Here is a 21,121-nt window from a genome sequence, read left to right as displayed (position 1 = left end):
TCCCATTGCCAGTCTACATTTTATATCCTCTCTACTTCGATCATCATCAGTTATTTTGCTCCCCAAATAGCAAAACTCCTTTACTACTTTAAGTGTCTCATTTCCTAATCTAATACCCTCAGCATCACCCGACTTAATTCGACTACATTACATTATCCTCGTTTTGCTTATGTTGATGTTCATCTTATATCCTCCTTTCAAGACACTATCCATTCCATTCAACTGCTCTTCCAAGTCCTTTGCTGTCTCTGACAGAATTACGGTGTCATCGGCAAACCTCAAAGTTTTTATTTATTCTCCATGGATTTTAATACCTACTCCGAATTTTTCTTTTGTTTCCTTCACCGCTTGCTCAATATACAGATTGAATAACATCGGGGATAGACTACAACCCTGTCTCACGCCCTTCCCAACCACTGCTTCCCTTTCATGCCCCTCAGCTCTCATAACTGCCATTTGGTTTCTATACAAATTGTAAATAGCCTTTTGCTCCCTGTATTTCACTCCTGCCACCTGCAGAATTTGAAAGAGAATATTCCAGTCAACATTGTCAAAAGCTTTCTCTAAGTATACAAATGCTAGAAACGTAGGTTTGCCTTTCCTTAATCTAGCTTCTAGGATAAGTCGTTGGGTCGGTATTGCCTCACGTGTTCCAATATTTCTACGTAATCCAAACTGATCTTCCCCTATGTCGGCTTCTGCTAGTTTTTCCATGCGTCTGTAATGAATTCGCGTTAGTATTTTGCAGCCGTGACTTATTAAACTGATAGTTCGGTAATTTTCACATCTGTCAACACCTGCTTTCTTTGGGATTGGAATTATTATATTCTTCTTGAAGTGTGAGGGTATTACACCTGTCTCATACATCTTGCTCACCAGATGGTAGAGACTTGTCAGGACTGGCTCTTCCATGGCCGTCTGTAGTTCTAATGCGATGTTGTCTACTCCCTGGGCCTTGTTTCGACTCAGGTCTTTCAGTGGTCTGTCAAACTCTTCACGCAGTATCATATCTCCCATTTCATGTTCATCTATATCCTCTTTCATTTCAATAATATTGTCCTCAAGTACATCGCCCATGTATAGACCCTCTATATACTCCCTCCACCTTTCTGCTTTCCCTTCTTTGCTTAGAACTGGGTTTCCATCTGAGCTCTTAATATTCATACAAGTGGTTCTCTTTTCTCCAAAGGTCTCTTTAATTTTCCTGTAGGCAGTATCTATCTTACCCCTAGTGAGATAAGCCTCTACATCCTTACATTTATCCTCTAGCCATCCCTGCTTAGCCATTTTGCACTTCCTGATGATCTCATTTTTGAGACGTTTGTATTCCTTTAGGCCTGCTTCATTTACTGCATTTTTATATTTTCTCCTTTCATCAATTAAGTCAATATTTCTTCTGTTACCCAAGGATTTCTACTAGCCCTCGTCTTTTTACCTACTTGATCCTCTGCTGCCTTCACTACTTCATCCCTCAAAGCTACCCATTCTTCTTCTACTGTATTTCTTTCCCCCATTCCTGCCATTTGTTCCCTTACGCTCTCCCTGAAGCTCTGTACAACCTTTGGTTTAGTCAGTTTATCCAGATCCCATCTCCTTAAATTCCCACCTTTTTGCAGTTTCTTCAGTTTTAACCTACAGTTCATAACCAATAGATTGTGGTCAGAGTCCATATCTGCCCCTGGAAATGTCTTAAAATTTGAAACCTTGTTCCTAAATCTCTTCTTACCATTATACAATCTATCTGAAATCTGTTAGTATCTCCAGGCTTCTTCCATGTATACAACCTTCTTTTATGATTCTTGAACCAAGTGTTAGCTATGTGTAAGCTGTGCTCTATGCAAAATTCTACCAAGCGGCCTCCTCTTTCATTTTTTTACCCCCAATTCATATTCACCTACTTCGTTTCCTTCTCTCCCTTTTCCTACTACCGAATTCCAGTCACCCATGACTATTAAACTTTCGTCTCCCTTCACTATCTGAATAATTTCTTTTATTTCGTCATACGTTTCTTCAATTTCTTCGTCATCTGCAGAGCTAGTTGGCATATAAACTTGTACTACTGTAGTAGGCGTGAGCTTCGTGTCTGTCTTGGCCACAATAATGCGTTCACTATGCTGTTTGTAGTAGCTTACCCGTACTCCTATTTTTTTAATCATTATTAAACCTACTCCTGCATTACCCCTATTTGACTTTGTATTTATAACCCTGTATTCGCCTGACCAAAAGTCTTGTTCCTCCTGCCACCGAACTTCACTAATTCCCACTATATCTAGCTTTAAGCTATCCATTTCCCTTTTTAAATTTTCTAACCTACCTGCCCGATTAAGAGATCTGACATTCCACGCTCCGATCCGTAGAACGCCAGTTTTCTTTCTCCTGATAACGACGTCCTCTTGAGTAGTCCCCGCCCGGAGATCCGAATGGGGGATTATTATACCTCCGGAATATTTTACCCAAGAGGACGCTATCATCATTAACCATACAGTAAAACTGTATGCCCTCGGGAAAAATTACGGCTGTAGTTTCCCCTTCCTTTCAACCGTTCGCAGTACCAGCACAGCAAGGCTGTTTTGGTTAGTGTTACAAGGCCAGATCAGTCAATCATCCAGACTGTTGCCCCTGCAACTACTGAAAAGGCTGCTGCACCTCTTCAGGAACCACACGTTTGTCTGGCCTCTCAACAGATACCCCTCCGTTGTGGTTGTACCTACGGTACGACTATCTGTATCGCTGAGGCACGCAAGCCTCCCCACCAACGGCAAGGTCCATGGTTCATTGGGGGGGGGGGGGGATATATATATATATATATATATATATATATATATATATATATATATATATATATATATATCACTCAAACGCAGCTCACACACATGTCTAATGTCTTTGGGTGCCGAGGCCAGCCAGAGACAGCGGTCATGTGTGTATGAGTTGCATTTACGTGAATGTGTTGGCGTGTCCAAACAACAAGTGACAAGATAGCACTGACAAGATGGGGAAATGCTTACCGGCAATTGGGCATAACCTGTTACATTCATTTGTCCTGCATTTATCAGCGTTCTTTTGCAGTTCAGCACATGATGTGGCAGACAGCCTCACCTGGAATGGAAATACTCCGGCAGTCATCTCCTAATCCAAAACCGTCGTGAAGTTCAACGTAAGATCCACTCATCCTTAATATACAAAATGTGAGACGTGACTAGCTTCCTCAGTGATTCATCATTAGCTGTTAACCAGGCCTCAGACAAACGTAATGGAGCCAAATTCTTTTTTACTGGCAATTACGGTAAATCTGTGTGTGTCCATTGTGATGGAGCCCAGAAATTTTGGGAAGAAGTGAACGATCCATGGGTTGAATATGTTTTCGCTAGTGTTCGTGATTTTTGTGAAATGAAAAGGTTTTGTTTATACTAAATTTCAGAACCAGCAGGTGTTAATTACGGCGAAGGATGTGGCTAGCTAATATATACCTTCCTCCAAATCTTCAAGAAGCTGTAACGATTGTTATTGCGAAAGCAGAAGGCACTTCGTCATCTAAACGGTAGTGCCTACGTAAAATTAGTTTCCAGGAAGAGAGGGGGGTGTTGTTCTTTCTGTGCAGACACATCGCTGTTTGCGTTAAGTGTGCCTCTTCCTTTTCTTCACGTGCTGTTTGTCAGAATTGTGTTTTGGCTTTGGTAAGAACATATTTGTCGTAATAAATTCAGTATAAACCACCAGTTTTGATATATGAAATGGACTGTTAATATACATTTTCGTAATTTGATAACTATGAAAAATAAATCATTACTTTCAAAAGAATGTAATTCTTTTTTATATTCTAGCAGACTGAGGTATAACACACTTGTATAGACCTTACGATTGCTGTTTAACCTAAAAGTTTTTATCAGAAGAGCCAATATGCATGTTGCAAGTACTTTAATAAGTAATACAGACAGTTTAGATGCGATGCGAAAAATGATAGAAATCTCATATAATACCAAAAAGATAAATAATTTTATTTATTAAACTTCCTAGGAGATTGAAATAGTGTGCCGGACCGAGAGTTGAACTCGAAACCTTTGCTTTCGCGGGGGCAAGTGCTCCCCAGGAGTGCCAGTTTTGCAAGGTCCGCAGAAAAGCTTCTGTGAAGTTTGGAAGGTAGGAGACGAGGTACTGGCATAATTGAAGCTGTGAGGACGGGTAGTGAGTCGTGCTTGGGTAGCTCAAGTGGCTGCTGGCACTGTAGCTCAGCGTGTTCGGTCAGAGAGGCGGTGGCCCTCTGCAATAAAACAACTGAGTAAAAGAATCAACGATCAACTTGAACGGATGCCATGTGACGACAGCCCAGACCAAACGCAACGACCAACGCCTAACAAAATAACGGGAAAAAAAGATGGTAGAGCACTTGCCCGCGAAAGGCATAGGTCCCGAGTTCGAGTCTCGGTTTAGCACACAGCTTTAATCTGGCAGGAAGTTTCATATCAGCTCACACTCCGCTGCAGAGTGAAAATCTCATTCTGGAAACTTTATTTATTTCGAGATATCGACAATTAAATTTTCCTTTACATATTTACGTTATTTGTGCCGTCTTCATTTTTTATTGGACTCTCTTCCAATTTTCATAGTTCGCTATTATTGGCTGGACGTAAAGGTAACTGTACTGTGTTCGCTCTGAGATAGTAGGAGGGAAGTGGTTTTTTAATTTTCCACTAACTCAGTTGGACTATTTCTGCCATCATAGATTTTTAAAGCTTTATTTTATTGACAGATTGAATGACGACGTCATGAGTTCTCATTCAACGTCATGAATGACCTGCAGGGTCACATGATGTCGGTCAAGGTCAAGGTCAAAGGCCGTTGAACCATTCCCCTCAATGTTGGCCCGCCCACATGCTGCCAAGGTTGTTTCGAGTACGTTGCAGAAGTTTTACTCGGAAGACCTTACACATCCTCCATACAGTCCCGATATCAGGACGCGAGATCCGTAATTTTTTAGGCTCGCGTAAAGACATTCACGAACGTCGATTTTCCGCGGATGAAGAGGTGCACGCATGAACACAATCGTGGTTAAGTAGGCCACCGCAATGAAGGCACTGACGAGCTTGCCTCACAGTGGGATATTCGTACTAGCAGTTATGGCGATTACATTTGAAGCAGAAAACAGTTTACTTACCTTTTTCCCATGTCTCTCATTTTAATTTGATTGCCCTTTATAGTAGAATTCGGATAAGTCTTTCTTGAGCTGAGATATAGCTATTTGATCGATGCATCTTATAGACAACTGAACTTGTTTGTGAGAAGTTAATAATTTTGATTGCTACAGGATACGAAGTTACGTCGATGTGTTACTGTGGCGCGGAGTCCGGAAATTACGCCGTTCGAGAACGCCTCCAGGGCCGACTCGAAACAGCATGACAAAGAAAGAACTGCGGGAGGGGAGTGGGGAGAGCCTGTCATGTATTGTAGCTTTGAATCAGTGCGTGAGCCGTATGCCAACATCGTAACTGGCACTGCACTGTCCATTAAAGAAAAGTCGAAATCCTGTTTTGCGCACAACGTGTCGCATATCACCATGTTACTGAGATATCCTCTTAAGAATCAGACTAATTCTGTAACGAATAGTAACCCTCCTAAAGTTTTATACGTGGCTGAAGCAGCAACCGTAGGATAAAATCATCTTGAAAAAAATAATAAACAGCAAAAAGTTTTTATAAAATGTAAACATGTTAAATGGGTGTAAATAAACCTTCCATTTTTGCAAGTAATGGCTGTTTATTGTTTCTTCAAGAATAATAATTGTTCTCAGTCACAAGTAGACTGTAACATTTTTTTCACTGTTCAACCATATTCTATGCACAGTGCACAGTGAGTGCTGTACCTTATGAAGGAAACAGAGAAACGTTTGAGCAGTAGAGGCTCCGTGGGAAGTGTCTGCTTAAAAGCATTATCTTCGCGTGAAGATAAAAGGAAATAATTCCAAAAAATGTCACTACAAATTCTTCTGATTTTTGTTTCTTTTCTACATGACCTCGGACGCACACTGACAAGTAAATATTTTTTTCTAACGCAAAATTAGGTACAGTCGGACACTAAAGTTTACATACACCCTAAAATTTACACTTGAAGTCAAAATGAATCAAGAAAATATTATAAATTCACTTTCTGTGAAATAAACAGACATGTTAGGAACTGCAAAACAACATATACACTGCATATGTAATAAAAAATTCCGTATACTGACATCTTGAGCATAAAAATGAAACAGCGGTCAGGTACAATAGTGAACATACTCTCTCTCTCCGTCTTCAGAACACAAGTTGCCCATCGGGACCATCCGACCGCCGTGTCATCCTCAGCTGACGATGCGGATAGGAGGGGCGTGTGGCCAGCACACCGCTTTCCAGATCGTTATGATGGTTTTCTTTAACCGGAGCCGCTGCTACTCGGTCGAGTAGCTCCTCAGTTGGCATCACTAGGCTAAGTGCACCCCGAAAAATGACAACAGCGCATGGCGACCCAGATGGGCACCCATCCAAGTGCCGACCACTCCCGACAGCGCTTAACTTCAGTGATCTGACGGGAACCGGTGTATCCACTACGGCAAGGACAGTGCCCAGTAAACATCCATTGTGATAATCTTCACATTCAATCCAAGCTGGCCGCTGTGGCCGAGTGGTTCTAGGCGCTTCAGTCCGGAACCGCGCTGCTGCTACGGTCGCAGGTTCGAATCCTGCCTCGGGCAGGGATGTGTGTGACGTCCTTAGGTTATTTAGGTTTAAGTAGTTCTAAGTCTAGGGGACTGATAACCTCAGATGTTGAGTCCCATAGTGCTCAGTGCCATTTGAACCATTTTTCAATCCAAATTTAATATTTTTTGTTGCCACCTTCTGCTTCGATCACAGCTTCGAAACGTCGAGGCATAGATTCCACGATTTTATTTTTGTGTACGCAGGTGTAAAGTTATTCCACTCTTTCACTAAGGCTGCTTTTGGCTCAAATGGCTCTGAGCACTATGGGACTCAACTGCCGAGGTCATTAGTCCCCTAGAACTTAGAACTAGTTAAACCTAACTAACCTAAGGACATCACAAACATCCATGCCCGAGGCAGGATTCGAACCTGCGACCGTAGCGGTCTTGCGGTTCCAGACTGCAGCGCCTTTAACCGCACGGCCACTTCGGCCGGCAAGGCTGCTTTTCATGTTGTATTTTTTTATACTACGCTTTAGTTCTCCCCAAAGATGTTCAATTGGGTTTATGTCGGGTGACTGTGGAGGCAAATGCAACTGTTTTGGTACATTGTAAAGTAGGCATTCTTTTACAACCATGGCCGTATGCTTGGGGTGATTGTCTTGCTTAAACACCCAGTCTGTTCTTAGTCCCAGTTTCTCCACAGATTGCTTCAGATTCTCCTTTAATAAGGTGAGATACTTCCATTTACCCATAATACCTTCAATAAATACTAAATTCCCAACGCCAGCTCCAGACTTGCAACCCCACACAAGAATAATTCCACCACCATACTTCACTGACGGGACAAGATTTCTCTTCATCCAACTTTCATTCGTTTTTCGCGACACCTTTTTCTGTCCATCACACTGGAAGATGTTAAACTTACTCTCATCCGCGGAAAGTACTATATTCCAAAATGTGGAATCTTTATTCCAGTGCAGAGTTACAAATTCTAGGCGCTTATGTTCATTTACCCTGCTTATGAACGGTTTCTTCTTTGGTGTTCTACACTCAAATCCATGACTGTGCAGCATTCTTCGTACCGTTATGGGATGAACATTATTCCCACTAGTATTTGCGACATCTAATGCCAACTCCATAGCTGTAATTCTGGGGTCCGCATTCACTTTTGTAGTGACGTGTCGGCGCTCCCTGTTAGATAATTTTGGTAATCGTCCAAATCTAGCTTTGTTTTCTACACTTCCTCGATCCCTGTAATTTTTTATTACGGTTTGGACACTTGCATGCCTTCTTCTAATAATTTCCCCAATTTTCCCCAGTTAAAAGCCCTTTTTACTGAGCTCAATAATATTTTTCCTCACCACCACTGGTATTTCGGTTCTTTTTGAATTCATGTTACGCGATCGAATTATGTATTGCAATACACGTCTATTATATCAACAAACCACGCCATTCGCTGTATGTCCACTGTAAGGTCTCTCTAGCAACTAACGACAGACTCGAAGAGTGTATCTTGACTTCTGTACCGCAGTAAACAAACATTGTTGCATCTATCGCGTTTGGAGTGCGTGACACCGGTCTGAAGACCTTGGTTTACGTTATTGTGGACGTGGATGCAGGCACAGAGTTGCACGTCTACTTCTGTGCATCCAGACTGTAGGCAACATGCTACAAAATGGGGGGTGGGGAGTGTAGGCTTTAATGTCCGACTGTATTTCATGACTTATTCATGATCTCAAATGCGGTACGAACGTCGCTAGCTACAGAAAATCTACGCCGGAATTTCTGTACCACTATGGCCACACTGGAAGATTTTGATGTAAGTAGTTTCGCTTTATTGGATTCAACTGACAATGTGATTTCATGAATAACGCAAAGGACATACCTCCCGCCTACATCGTTTGGTAACGTCGTTTATTAGGCTCATTTTAAAGCAACATGATCCATTTTGAACTTTGTGTTTTACAGTGTTGCTCTCCTTCTCTCTCAGAAATGGCGGCATACGTATGCCCCAGATGATCCGCAACGCGTCAAGGGCGACCGGTTAGAGGTAGGTAGGTTCACCTGCAGGGCTGAATGACCACTGCGCATAGCAGCCGATGTAACTGTTGTAATCGCAGCCGGTTGTTTATCGGAACAAAACCGCTCCGCTCAAGGTGAACTTCACATGCCTGTGTGCTGACGTAATACATGTCTCATCATAGCGTGACATCTCGTGCTTTGCGGAGAATTCCGTACAACAGTAATGGCCAACCTAAAGGCATGAGAGCTCACGGAACTGTTGCGCAGCTCGTACACCAGCAGATAATGGAAAAACCCACCATCCTGAGGCATTATTTCCACGTTAATAAATTTTTATTCAGTCACTATACCTACCACGTGTCATAACGGTAATCAAACCTTATACCTCAAAACAAAAACAGTAATACATACACGGGAGAAAATGACAAGCAGGACGGAAATCAATTTAATCAAAGACGTTCTCCCTTACCCATTAATTTTATCACGTTTACTAAAGATATCCTAAAAATTTGGCAACCAGTAAATACTCTAGGAACTAAATTACATAAGTTCACCAATGTAAATGCCTACTAATAAAAAGTTGCAGATAAGCTCGAACCACCAGTTCATGGACCAAACCGAATACGTACAGGAGACATTCTTAAAATATAGCTATGTAAAACAAAAATTATGGAACTGCAAGGAAAATAATTAGCATGGCCGAAAATGGTAATAAACAACCAAGAATTGAACATGTATCACGTTTTTAACGTACTGTGTATGACACGAGTGTAACTGTGATAACGATATAGATGAAAATCTGCAGTAATTTCAAGCATTATATGGAATAATAAACAGTACACGAAAATATATAAAATCAAATTTTATAAAGCATTGGTAAGGTCATCATTATTAATGGAAGCGAGAGATGGCTAGAAAACTGGCCAAATGCGAGTAGATTTCGTGCACTGAGGGTTCCGTACAAACTTAATTGTGTATTTAGACAGTTAATCCATCGAGGGAATCGGGAATCTCGATGACGTTTTGCCTGTTATCGATATGCATACTGGCAAGATATCAGTGCAAGAAATTCCAAGACCGTATCAATATCTCGACAGTAGATACTCATCACCTGAATTTGCAACTCCTTGTATTTACCGAGTTTGCAGCTAAAATTGTTGGATGTAAGGTCCGCCAATTACGCAGGACACCGTTTTTTCCACGTTCTCAAACATGTTTCAGTACTTCTGTGCCATCGTAAGTGGGTTTCTGCTTTATTTGTTGGTTACACTCGGTTTGCATGGTTTTTCACGACCACCTGCGTATTATTTATTACAGGTAGCTGGTCATGTTTTTGTGTGGCAAGTCCTTTTCTTTCAGCATCCTGATGAGGTGTTGTGAAGCACGCGTAAATATAATACATATTTTCACAAATATGGTCTTAAAAGCACTTTGCACATCACCAAAACACACTGTACCACAATTACAGTGTGCTTTGGTGAAGTGTAAAGTGCTTTTACGACCACATTTGTGAAAATACACTATGTTGTCAAAAGTATCCGGACACCTGGTTGAAAATTACTCACAAGTTCGTGGCGCTCTCCATCAGCACTGCTGGAATTCAATGCGGTGTTGGTCTACCCTTAGACTTGATGACAGCTTCCACTCTCGCAGGCTTACGTTCAACCAGATACTGGAAGGTTTCTTGGGGAATGGCAGCCCATTCCACATCGAGTGCTGCACTGAGAAGAGGTGTCGATGTCGGTCGGTGAGGCCTGGCACGAAGTCGGCGTTCCAAAATATCCCAAAGGTGTTCTATAGGATTCAGGTTAGGACTATGTGCAGGCCAGTCCATTACAGGCACGTTATTGTCGTACAACCATTCCGCCACAGGCTGTGCATTATGAACAGGTGCTCGATTGTGTTGAAAGATGTAATCGCCATCTCCAAATTTGCTCTTCAACAGTGGGAAGCAAGAAGGTGCTTAAAACATCAATGTAGGCCTCTGCTGTGATAGTGCCACGCAAAACAACAAGGGGTGCAAGCCCCCTCCATGAAAAACACAACCACACCGTCACACTACCGCCTCCGAATTTTACTGTTGGCCCTACACACGCTGGAAGATGACGTTCACAGGGAATTCCCCATACCCACACCCTGCCATCGGATCGCCACATTGTGTACCGTGGTTCGTCACCCCACACAGCGTTTTTCCACTGTTCACTCGTCCAATGTTTACGCTGCTTACACCAAGCCAGGCATTGTTTGGCACTTTACGGTGTGATGAGTGGCTTATGAGCAGCCGCTCGATCACGAAATGCAAGTTTCATCACCTCCCGCTTAACTGTCATTGTACTTGCTGTGGATCCTGACGCAGCTTGGAATTCCTGTGCGATGGGCTGGATAGATGTCTGCCTATTACACATTACGACCCTCTTCAACTGTCGGCGGTCTCTGTCAGTCAACAGACGAGGTCAACCTGCACGCTTTTGTGCTGTGCGTGTCCCGTCACGTTGCCACTTTCACATCGGAAACAGTGGACCTAGGGATGTTTTAGTATGTGGAAATCTAGCGTACACACGTATGACACAAGTGACACTCAACCACCTGTCCACATTCGAAGTCAGTGAGTTCTGCGGAGTGCCCTATTCTGCTCTCTCACGATGTCTAATGACTACTGAGGTCGCTGATATGGAGTACCTGGCAGTAGGTGGCAGCACAATGCACCTAATATGAAAAACGTATGTTTTTAGGGGTGTCCGGATACGTTTGATCATATAGTGTATGTCATAGTTCTTATTCCGATATTTTTATCGAAAGAAGTGGCACAATAGCTGAGGCAATGCAGTTGTAACATGTTTTCGCGAGGTTCCAATCGAAAGACCCTTAATTAATTTTGTCTGTTTTCCTAAATCATGTAATGTTGATGCCGGGTGGTTCAAATGGCTCTAAGCACTATGGGACTTAACATCTGAGGTTATTAGTTCCCTAGACTTAGAACTACTTAAATCTATCTAACCTAGGGACATCACACACATCCATGCCCGAGGCAGGATTCGAACCTGCGACCGTAGCAGCAGCGCGGTTCCGGACTGAAGCTCCTAGAACCGCTCGGCCACAGTGGACGACGATGCTGGGTGGTTCCTTCGATAAGAACAGCACAGAATTCCTTCCAGTTTCTTCTTACGAATTTTTGCTGAATCAAAATGTTTTGTAACCGGCAGGATATTAAACAGTAATCTGCCTTTCCTACCTTTAATTTCTATTCGACCACTGTGTCTACCACCAGTTATTCAGCGTTTCGTTGTATTATCACCTTTCGCTAGCACTTCCGTGACGAGGCAAGGTTTTTTATATATGAGATTTCATTTGGAACGTCGTCTACATCCACTTCAGTATGTGAGGTGATTTCCGTAAGGATATGTAATGCCTAATCTACCAGGGGCAACCGATGCGAATTACCGCGGAGAGACAACTTTTTGCCACTAGATTTTCACTGGCATTGGAAGTAAATATGATAGTTAACATACCCAGTAACCATAAATTCCGCTAACATTCTAGTGCGAGTCTGAAGCTCTACACGGTGTCTTATGGAGTGAGGGCCTGTGACAGTGTTGATGGCGATCGTTTATCACATGGCTACGTTATTTCTACGTCCCCCGTCATGTCATAACGTTCGAAAGAGTAAGGCCGTATTTCGCAATAGGGTTTCATTCCGACTCTTCCTTCCATTTCAGTTATCATAAGCTACATCACGAACTTTACGTTAAAGAAGTACTCATAATATTTGCTGACAAGCCGTAGATGCATACTTGACAGGTTACTATGAGGGAAGACTGACAATATTTAATCAGGTATATCCCTTCAAAAGCTTCTGAAGGTAAGATCCCGATGTTCTGGTTGCGATGAATGACTGTGTAGAATATCAGTTCTTTATACAGTTTCTGCAGTCAGTGACTTTCCAAACGCAAGCGTCCTAACAACTTTCAAAATATCCTTACCTCAGCCTTGTAACCCGCTGATTATGAAAGTTCAGTGTCAGACACACCAAGAGCCACACCACGTATCCAAACGCAATTGACGTTTCCAATTGAGAAAAGATTTCTTCAGAGGTGCAAGTCTTTACTGTATGTCTACTACGCTCACGAGACATCATAATCCCTGCTTCAGCGACTTTCGTTTTTCCCTAGTGAAAGGTTGTTTTATACAATAATAATGAGCTGAAAATGAAATTCAAATATATTGTTATTAGCTTAATATTAGGAAATTATACAAGATCTGCCTAAAAGTTCAATATTTACACAAACAAAATCGAGGAATAAAAAATATCTTTCTCGTCTTCAAAGCTTTTTGCATTAACTATAATTCATTTTTTATAATTTTATAAAACTGATGGAAACTGGAAGTGAATGCATATTTTGGAATTGGTCGTGACAACGAATGTCCATTGCAAAGTGCTCTGAAACGTTCAGAGTGAATCACCTAAAACTTGCACTGCAGATATTTCGATAACGGAAGCAGAAATTTACATGTGGACTTCACAGATTGTAATGGTGGCCCGCCTTTTCAGCCCATACACAGAGTGTTACAAGTTTCAAATGTGTATCTATTTGCAAAAGTACAAATATTTTAATGGAATAATGCCTATTGACAGTACCACAACCAAAGTAGACTAAATTAGAACGTTAGTGGCGTTAGTTGCATGAGGCTAGTGTAAGTACTATACTTTAAGAGGCGTCGTCGTTTGATTATTGTAAACACCGACAGTTGTTTGTTCCTTGTGGTAGCACAAACGAATGTGAATTTCACATGGGTGCGTATGTGCAGCCCTACACAGATGTTAATACGTCTCCGGAGGTGTCGTGTTGTTGAATGGGACATTGCCTAGACCAAACGAAGGACATATAGACGTCGTTACAATATCTCTGCTGGGCCTGACACGTTAAGAACCAATGTACCCTGAAAGCCAGTGCTCGAAATAACCACTACCAGCGTCAGTATGAGCTAGTAGTCTATCATGCAACGATTGCTTTATACGTTGTATCATTTAGATAGAAATTACAGTGCAGGCAGCAGTAATACGCCGTTTCAATTCATTTGTATGGTCTGAAGAGGCTGAAGTGGTTGAAAAGTTTGAAGAGGTTGATGTCTACTGGGACACGTTTTGGGTGTATGGTACACGAACGAACGGCATACTTCCTACATTCACCATAAACCACGAGCATATCTGTATTTTTTCGGTTTGGGAAATATCTTCAAAGCACGTCCTGCTACGTCCGTTATCACACAATAGCCAACAGGACCGTCGCAATACGATCGCAGTGCACACACAACGCAATGTAAACAAATATAACTTCGTTGCCTTGCACATACGCATAGCATGGAGCAAACAGCTGTCAGTGTTTACAATGTTCAAAATACGATATCTCGTAAACGACTTGCACTACCTTCCTGCAAGAAACACCGTTGTCACTCTCATTTACGCTACTTTTAGAACTTTACTGTCAATAGGCATTGTCCCATTTAAGAAATTGTAACAGTTGTAAATAACTACACTTTCGTCAATGTCTCAAAATTTGTTTATCGACTACAAATACGAGGTCATTGCCTACAATTCAGTCCTGTGAAAACTGTCTATCGATAGTTCATTGCCGGCTGCTGTGGTCGAGCGGTTCTAGGCGCTTCAGTCCGGAACCACGCGGCTGCTACCATCGCAGGTTCGAATCCTGCCTCGGGCATGGATGTGTGTGATGTCCTTAGGTTAGTTAGATTTAAGTAGTTCTAAGTCTAGGGGACTGATGACCTCAGATGTTAAGTCGCATAGTGCTTAGAGCCACTTGAACCATTTTGATAGTTCCTTACATGCCCGAAATATACTCGGTTCAACTGTTAGGTCATTCACCTTGTATATTGTGACCGTGATGCTTGTCCACCATACTCTTTCACTAACCGATGGGTCAGTGTCGTATGCCCTGTGGTAAGTCTCTGTCACACGCACCAATAAAATCTCTGGCACTTTCCATCCATATAGCTTTCTGCTCGCGAGTAAATGTGTAGAAATTGAGAACAGACTTTTCCTCTCAACAAAATATTTGCGAAAGTTGGAGTTAAACATTGCCACTGTTAACTATCGATTACTCTCATATCGCTCTCAGAGATACTCATTTCTTGTGTCGGTAGCTGTAGCACTGGACAGACGCTGTCTGCCGTTAAGCTTATTGGTCTCCGCCCCGCATACGGAGCACCATCAGCAGTAACATCTTTTTCTCATGGCTCCTGTTTCATAAATTTTCATAGCAGTCACACGAGTCTCCGTCGCCGCCTTTCAGAATATTTACTAAAACTGTGCTGATGAGCTGACAGGTTGCAATTTGAGTTATTACGTACGACTGGTCTCAGCAGACTAATCTGTTTCAGCGAGTATTCGAGACTACTTCGCGCTTTCGATATTCTTCTTCAAATACATTTTTAACATTCGTTATCTTTAAGCGCTCTGCCCGTTTACTAAACTACCTAGATGTGCCTTGTAGTTCACGCGCTATAGCAAATTTCTGCTTCCACAGACAGATTTGTACAAGGAAATGCATTGGGAACACGAATAACTAGAGATTATATGAAATACCTGTTATCTGTCATTTCGGATCGATTTTAACTTCAAATGAAAACACAGAGGTAGCTGAAACAAACAGTGGATCGTTTTGTGAATAGTGAGTTTTGAGTAAATTATTCACTCCAGTTAACGTTTAGAGTATTTTTACAGAAGACAAAAAAACACGGAATCTGACTTTGAGCTTCTACCTGGCACAGACTTTCTCTCCGACTCTTCCTCTCCTCAGAGGGAAAAAGCTTATCTCCCGGAAACCGTTTGAAGATGGCAAGTAGAGCAAGTGGAGACTAATTCAGTGTGCATTCCAAGCACCTCCCTCATTTAAGGGGGAACGTTGATGAAATTGACCAAAAATGTCAATTTTCGATTTATTTTTTATTTGTTAGTACAACTCATGGACAATAAGTTCCCAAAGTTTCAATGTTGAAATCGCATCCGAAGTGCCTGAAAATGAATTAAAGGTGTAACGCGGCCACATTAGGTGGTGTAAATATCTACAAGCTCAGAGGGATAACAACCTATACATTCACAAGGAGAGGCTTCCAAATTGTATCCTGGATCTTGTCAAGCCCACTTACAGGCTTCGGGTCGATCCTGAACTTCTCAAAAAGTGTGTTCATGGCAAAACCCAAAATCGAAATGAGTCTCTAAATACACTCATATGAAGTTCTCAAAAAGTTTGTTCATGGCAAAACCCAAAATCCATATGAGTCTCTAAATTCACTCGTATGGAAACGATGCCCTAAAAACACATTTGCATCTGTTACAATTGTCATAATTGCAACCTGTGATGCAGTTTTTGTATTTAATGATGGGAACGTCGGGAGGATGAAGGTATTAGAAAGAATGGGCTTCAAGATAGGAAGTTTTACTCAAGACATCCAGACAAAAAAACAGAATTACAGCGTGTCTCTGCAGCTGAAAAGGCAGTTGAAGACTTGGTAAAGGAAAGAAGACAAACAACAAGAAACCAGCCTTGAAGGGAAAAACTACCCAGAGTACAAACGTGGTGCCTTCTGAAGAAGTAACACAAGGAAAAAAGTTAGGTTGAACTTCAAATTGCGTTTCCTGAAAAGTTTGTTTTTTAAAGTTTATGTACCTTTTCCTCAGATTCTATGAATGCTAAATTATGAAATTTTGTACACGTATTTCTGTAAATCTAATAAACGTCGTCTCAAGAGCAAATTCTGAAATTCTGATTGCAAGCTGAGATATGGGGCAAAGTGATTGGAATTTTGCACGAATTTAAAATTGTACTTGTGGAATTATAATTAAAAAATTATGAAAATTCTCCTATTTGACCTATTGCAAAAACCCCATGAGAGAAGCTTAACACATGAAACAGAGAAATATTTCTAGAAATGCCTTGAATAATTTATGAGAAAAAGGAACATACATTGTTTTTTGAAAATAAAAGTTCAAATTTCATTCAAAAAAAAGAAGATGAATATATATAATCAAAGGATTTTATATGTAAATGTGTTACTTTCATGTAAAGCGTTGTACAAAATTTCATTGCCATATCTCCAAACCTGTGGATTTGGTGTATTTTTGAAATAGTGTGTGTTTTTCATCAACGTCCCCCCTTAAGAGTTGGGGAAGGGATGCGAGACACACACGTTCTGAACCTCACCAAACAATAAGATGAAACAAGGAGCACTGGAAGTTATTTAATTTGTGAAAAGAAGATAGGTTTCATTTTCAATTTGCTTTTCACATTTACCCCGTGTACTAGTGAAGAATCCCAAGTTCTGTGAAGAGTCCTGGACATCCAACCATTTAGCGTCTAGCGGTAGTTTCACTGTCCTACCTCTTTCTGTAGATGTTCACGACAGTAGCACGTGAGCATTCTACCAGCTTCGCCGTTTTCGAGATTGTCGTTCACAGGCTCTGCTTAATAATAGTCTGCCCTTTGTCAAAGTCGTTTTTCTCAATGGATTTCCCATTTGCATCCCATATCTTTGCTATGGTGATCCTTTGTCCGTGTCTGCTCTGTTCACACACTTTCGTTACTGCGTCACGTGCCTGCAACACCAACAGGTGGTATCCAACGTCGTGGTGGTCAGTGGCCATGATGTTTTGGCTTATCAATATATTATGTCACAGTTGTTTTCTCAAAGAAATTTACACTGTGGTGGGTCAAATATCTATATCACTGTTATTGATATATTTGTAATAACGGATAAACAAAGCACCAGAGATTAAAAACACATCAGCAATATTTCCGTAGAGACACGACCCGCAACAACGTAAATATCTTTGAGAAAACAATTTGCTGTCAAACTTGAATTTCTACAACTGTCAAAATAGTAAATAAAAACGTTTTATAATATAAGTGGAACATCAAATCATCAAAAAACTATAAAATGTTACTGAAAAAATATTACATCCAACAACTACAGACAGCAATAATTGTTTATATAAAGTTAACTTATGTCCGTCTACAACGTCAGGAAGTGAGTACAATAGTCAGTGTAAACAAAACCTTTATAAATTATATGTTGTGTAAAATATAAATAAATATGATTGATTGCAGATGTATTGATTAAGGCAATAATGCCGAAAGATGCTTATATACAAACACAGAATATCAGGCAGCATACTGTCTACCAATTCTCTGCATAATCTTGATAGTGATGTTAATGTATTTCTTCATTTGCTGCTTCGCCCTTCAATGATACTGTTGTAATGTTGTTGGATTTAAACTCGAGCTTTGAGGCGACTTACTTTTAACGTGTCACAAAATACTGAACTTGTACTCGAAAGTGGCATGCTCGTGTCCTAGCTCGTGAGTTCAGTACAACCAAAATAACAGCGTGAGCAATATGTTGTTGTGTGGACACAGTATGGAGGTAGTTTACTTATTCACAGTCCTATCAAAATTGGTAGAGAGAACCACAATTATTTAGGACATTACCAGAGTATGTAGCTACCGTACAGTAGAGGAGTACATCATAAAGCGATGCTAAATCCTATACCATTGCGAAAAAACAGTTTGACCAGCTGCTTAATATCCCACGAGTACAGCACATAGCGATGGTAAATCCTACAGCGATGGGAAAAATAATTTGACTATCTGCTTAATGGAACACCTTTGGAATGCAATACACATGCGAACCAGCGTGACATGCATTCCATGACTCGTTGGTTGGTTTCGGCAGGTATGTGGCTCCAGATGCCTTCGCGCATGCCATGCTGTTCACATAAATAACAGGTGGCTTGTGGGCACGGAAGTGACGCTCGATAACGTCGCCCAAAAACAGTTGCATCTAGTGACGATCAGTCGAATTTGGTGGCCAAGACATCTAAGTCAGTTCACTGTTATGCCCTTCTAACCACTGAGCAACGATTCGAGTCTTGTGAGACGAAATTTATCCTACAGGGAGATCCCATCACTCTCAGGAAATGTGTAAAGCATAGAGGGATGCAAGTGGCTCGCAATAATTTTCTTGTCTCCAGCTGCCACGGTGCTTGCGATTCCTATCATAGGAGTGTGAATGTCCCCCATAACGTAACACTGCTCCCACCGGCCTGAGTCAGTTGGGCAATGCATATTCGCCTGGATAACGGCATATCTGGATACGACCGTTCTCCTGGTTAGGTGGGTGGGGTGCTTGCCTCCCGTGCAGCGGGCCAGGGTTCGATTCCCGGCCGGGTTGGAGATTTTCTCCGCTCGTGGACTGGGTGTTGTGTTGTCCTCATCATCATTTCATCCTCATCACCGGCGTGCAAGTCACCCATTGTGGCTTCGACTAAAATAAGACTTGCACTTGGCAGCTGAACTTCGCCAGACGGAGCCTCCCGGCCAACGATGCCATACGCTCATTTCCATTTTTTTTTTTTTGTATACGACCATTGACCTGGCATGAAAAAGAACGTTATTTACCCACCTGGGCAACACGATTCCATTTATCCATGGTCCGTAACTGACGCCGTCGTCAACATGGAAGCAGGTAGGGCTCGTCTGCTGTGGACCCACATGTTCAACAATTTGCGCTGAAAGGAGTTATCAGAAACACTTTTTCCTGCTCTACCACTGTGCTGTATCATCAGATTTTTAGATGTAGTCACCTATCCCGCTTAATAGAACCGCCGAGCCTCCGTTCTCCATGTTCAGCGATGAAGCATAGGCGACCAACAGGTTGTCGCTGACTCAAGGTTCTTCAAGGCAGCGTCAGGCAATAGTGGACCAATCTCGCCCGGTCCTATGGCCTTTGCAAAAGTCGCTTATGACAGAGAATTTAGCCCATTTGCTGCCGCTTTCTAAAATAATTTTGAAAATTAGGGGGCGCAAAATGACGAATTTTCAAAGCTCGAAAAGAATAATTGAAAAATAAACATAAAAGTAAGAATATGAGTGGTACGGAGGAATGAAACCAAGGGATACTTAAATTCATTCAAAATAACCTGAAGTAACACTGATACAAGGGAGCTATGATTACAGTAATACAGGATTGCAGCGAAGAATACAGACACGCACTGGATGTTTTGTATGGTTGGATGCTGAATACGATAAGACATGACCTACCTGAATCAGTACGGATCTGAGGGAAATTTAACATCAGTTACAACATTGTGTGTGTTGTGTATTGAACCGGGGACCTAGAAACGACGGAGAGGCTTCGTCCCGCCGTAACCCTCAGTGGTTCACAACCCTACAACATACCACCTCACCGCCGCCCCGCACCCAGGGTTATTGTGCGGTTCGGCCTCCAGTGGGGGAACGTCTCATATCAGACGAGTGTTTGCTTGGTAAATAATTATGGTGTACACGTATGTGGAGACAGTGTTTGCGCAGTAATCACCGACATAGTGTAACTGAGGCGAAATAAGGGGAACCAGCCCGCATTCGCCAAGGCAGATGGAAAACCGCCTTAAAAACTATCCACAGGCTGGCCGGCACACCGGACCTCGTCACTAATCCGCCGGTCGTATTCGTTCTGGGGACCGGCACGCCTTCCCACCCGGGAAGTAGCGCGTAAGACCGCGCGGCTAGCCGGGCGGGCCAATTACAACATTACACGTGGATGAACATGCGGGATAAAACTTAGTGAATAGCTGAAAGACAACAGTAACACAAAACAGTGGAACTCTTTCTTGTGCTCGATTTTTGACAGCAAAGAGGTTTCTAGGGAGATGGAAGTACACTTTCGAAACGACAGCTGTTGTAAATTATATTTTAAGGTAATTCCAAACAAATACTTCAAAATTTCAGTAAGACTGCATGGCCACATACCTTACGCCAATTTTGTAATCATGGAAGATGCCACATGAAATCCACGAAACACCCCTGGAATGAAGAAAAGAGCAAACAGTTAGTAAGTATGTATTATTTCCAACGGTCACAAGTGAAGCAATACAACAAAATGGAAATTTATGCGCTAGCAACATGTGAAGGTAATTTGTCAGCCGAGAATATGGAACTTGGAACTTTATTTCTGTGCATTATGGCTGCTAATTGTACTACATGTGTTTAATTAATCATTTGTAGTTGTACACTATAATATTTAAAACGGTTATCGAGATTACGTGGGATATGTTATAAACAACGGCAGGTTCGGTAATTCTGAGGAGGGACCTTGATTTGTAGTTTACCCGTTCTGGTTTCACCCTTAGTTATTCGATAAAACGTGTACACGTAATTTTTATACTGGCGCAGAATGAAGTAACTGGGAAAGCTCATTTTGTTAAGAGCTTGTAGTTGCATTTTCTTATGATGTCGCTACGTGCAATCGAGAAGATTTAAATAATTTTCTTTTCGTTTTGTATAATGATCCATGAAACTGTATGAGCCGAAGAAACTTCGTCATCAAACTAGACACTAGACAAATGAGGTTTTC

The 21,121-nt window shown here is 41.7% G+C and overlaps 1 long non-coding RNA gene across 1 annotated transcript in view; it reads right to left on the bottom strand.

Moving 5' to 3' along the window:
* Positions 1-21,121, bottom strand: part of LOC124545104 — a 566,221-nt gene that overhangs the window by 362,795 nt on the left and 182,305 nt on the right. The window contains exon 2 of the long non-coding RNA XR_006967589.1: positions 20,518-20,571. This is a non-coding gene — a long non-coding RNA (uncharacterized LOC124545104). The remainder of the gene's footprint in view (positions 1-20,517; positions 20,572-21,121) is intronic.

This window comes from Schistocerca americana, chromosome 8 (assembly GCF_021461395.2).
Source record: "Schistocerca americana isolate TAMUIC-IGC-003095 chromosome 8, iqSchAmer2.1, whole genome shotgun sequence".
Taxonomy (NCBI): Eukaryota; Metazoa; Arthropoda; class Insecta; order Orthoptera; family Acrididae; genus Schistocerca; species Schistocerca americana.
Note: the sequence above shows the minus strand (reverse complement) of the source record. Positions and strands in the feature narration are given on the sequence as shown.